At 44.4% G+C, this 2,646-nt stretch overlaps 1 protein-coding gene and 1 non-coding gene across 3 annotated transcripts in view; one reads left to right on the top strand and one right to left on the bottom strand.

Moving 5' to 3' along the window:
• Window positions 1–2,646, top strand: part of LOC106810875 (BMP-binding endothelial regulator protein-like) — a 69,897-nt gene that overhangs the window by 14,307 nt on the left and 52,944 nt on the right. The window lies entirely within an intron of this gene.
• On the bottom strand, window positions 1,486–1,572 carry Trnar-ucu. Its single transcript is given in 2 exon segments — window positions 1,486–1,521; window positions 1,536–1,572. It is a non-coding gene; the product is annotated as a tRNA-Arg (tRNA).

The raw sequence follows: 2,646 nt of genomic DNA, 5'->3' as shown, positions 1-2,646 counted from the left end.
CTCTACTCTCATTCCTTATCTCTTTACTCCCCCTCCTGTGCTCATTTTATCTCTCTCTCTGCCTTTCTCTTATGTTTCTTGTTCTTGCTCTACTCTCATTCCTTATCTCTTTACTCCCCCTCCTGTGCTCATTTTATCTCTCTCTCTGCCTTTCTCTTATGTTTCTTGTTCTTGCTCTACTCTCATTCCTTATCTCTTTACTCCCCCTCCTGTGCTCATTTTATCTCTCTCTCTGCCTTTCTCTTATGTTTCTTGTTCTTGCTCTACTCTCATTCCTTATCTCTTTACTCCCCCTCCTGTGCTCATTTTATCTCTCTCTCTGCCTTTCTCTTATGTTTCTTGTTCTTGCTCTACTCTCATTCCTTATCTCGATCCCTTTCTTGCTTCCCCTTTCTTTCGCCCCTCCCTCTCTGTCGTGCTGCTACTCTCTCGATCCCTCTCTTGCTCCCTCTTTCCCCCGTCTCCCCCCGCTCTCTCTCTGTCTTTCTCTTGTGTTCCTTTTTCTCGCTCTCCTCTCATTCCTTATCTCGATCCCTCTCTTGCTTTCCCTTTTCTCCCCCTCTCCCTCGCGCTGCTACTCTCTCGCTCCCTATCCGGCATCGCAATGATAGTATCGCCCAACAAGTCTCCGTCAGCGATTCGGCTGTGATCGAACGTCTAATTGAGGCGGGATGTTGTCAGCGTTTTGTTTATTTCCACATCGTACCATCAACAGTGATCAAACGAGCGATTCCATCCTGAATAAGCGACGCAGACGAAAACGCTAAATTAGCTGCACGTGCATTTCATGGGCAGGGAGAAGCAGACGTTACTAGAAACGGACACCGCCGGACGATGTTCTCCTCTCGCCCAGCGAAAAAAAATGGCGACCGGAATTGGAAATACGCGGGGCGACCATGTCTCGAAAAACAACGAACTCGAGCCGTAATATACGTAATACACGCAACTGCGCACAATCGATCTGATTGCTCCATATAAAAGACGTTGGGACGCCAGCTACTCCTTCATTAATCGCAATGAGGAACATTGTAAAAGCAATTGATATCAGTCACGCTTGTTACTGCGTGCCCCGGAGAGCTGCAGTGTTGGCGAGAGATAACATATCGATCAGAATCTCGGCCAATAAGTTTGAGCCGATAATATATTGAATATGGAAAAATAGTGCACTGGCATGCCATTTATTTATTGGGTAGAACACGTTCTTTTTATGTCGTTCGGTATACGCGCGCCCTCTCTCTCTCTCTCTACCCTCCCCCTCTCTCTCGCTCTCTCTCTTTCTCTCTTTCACTCTGTCTTTCTCTGTCTCGCCCTCTCTGGCTATCTTTCTCTCACTCGCTCTTTCGCTCGCTCTTTCTCTTTCGCTGTGTGTGTGTGCGTGTGTGTGCGTGTGCGTGTGCGTGTGCGTGTGTGTGTGTGTAACATAGTAATGCTAAAAAACTTAACTGTCTGTACGTGGTATGACTTGAGGCGGCCATTCAAAAACCTTACCCTCGGCGGGACTCGAACCCGCAGCCTCCGAATATCACCTCTACCATTAGAAGTCCGACGCGCTATCCATTGCGCCACGAGGGCCTACGGTGAGAACTAATTATACTTGCATAGTATTCCAAATCTAAAAATAATCTTATCGGCGGCAGTACTGATTATTTGACATTGACTCTCTCTCTCTCTCTCTCTCTCTCTCTCTCTCTCTCTCTCTGCACATGGTTTTTTAGCTAGCATATTTGGTGCTAACTGTTCGCCTTGTTATTTCTACCGATTTTCAGATATGAAGCGCGTTTCGTAATATACCTGGCCGCGACTTTCGGCGGACTGCGAAAGTACGAACATGATTTAGTACACATTGAGTGTGTGCAAATATTCACTTTTGAACTCGAGACGTTTTATTCGGTCAAAGCAAACACACTTACACGTGATCTATCAAGTTACACGCATGACCTAGCTGTAAGCGCATATAATACCTTCTGTTTCCGTCACGATCTCACATCGCAGACCTAGTCAGAAGTTGGAGCGTGTAGTCAGCTGCGTTGACTATCAAACGTGTGTGAAGGGGATGGCGAGACTAGACACTATATCAGGAATAAATAATAATAAATTTGTTATTATTTACTCCTGATTATATCGATGAATGAATCGAACAAACTGTTGAATGACTATACGTTTCACTTTGTGTGTGAAGGGGATGGTGAGACTATAGGTATTATATCAGGAATAAATAATAATAAATTTGTTATTATTTACTCCTGATTATATCAATGAATGAATGGAACAAACTGTTGAATGACCATGCACGTTTCAATTTTGTCGTACTGTGAGACCGCCTACCTATTTTGTATTTATTCTTGCGTGCATGGGCTAATAGCAGTTCGATTTCACTTTGTCGTACTGTGAGACCGCCTACCTATTTTGTATTTATTCTTGCGTGCATGGGCTAATAGCAGTTCGATTTCACTTTGTCGTACTGTGAGACCGCCTACCTATTTTGTATTTATTCTTGCGTGCATGGGCTAATAGCAGTTCGATTTCACTTTGTCGTACTGTGAGACCGCCTACCTATTTTGTATTTATTCTTGCGTGCATGGGCTAATAGCAGTTCGATTTCACTTTGTCGTACTGTGAGACCGCCTACCTATTTTGTATTTATTC

This window comes from Priapulus caudatus, unplaced genomic scaffold (genome assembly GCF_000485595.1).
Source record: "Priapulus caudatus unplaced genomic scaffold, Priapulus_caudatus-5.0.1 Scaffold481, whole genome shotgun sequence".
NCBI classification, from domain to species: domain Eukaryota; kingdom Metazoa; phylum Priapulida; class Priapulimorpha; order Priapulimorphida; family Priapulidae; genus Priapulus; species Priapulus caudatus.
Note: the sequence above shows the minus strand (reverse complement) of the source record. Positions and strands in the feature narration are given on the sequence as shown.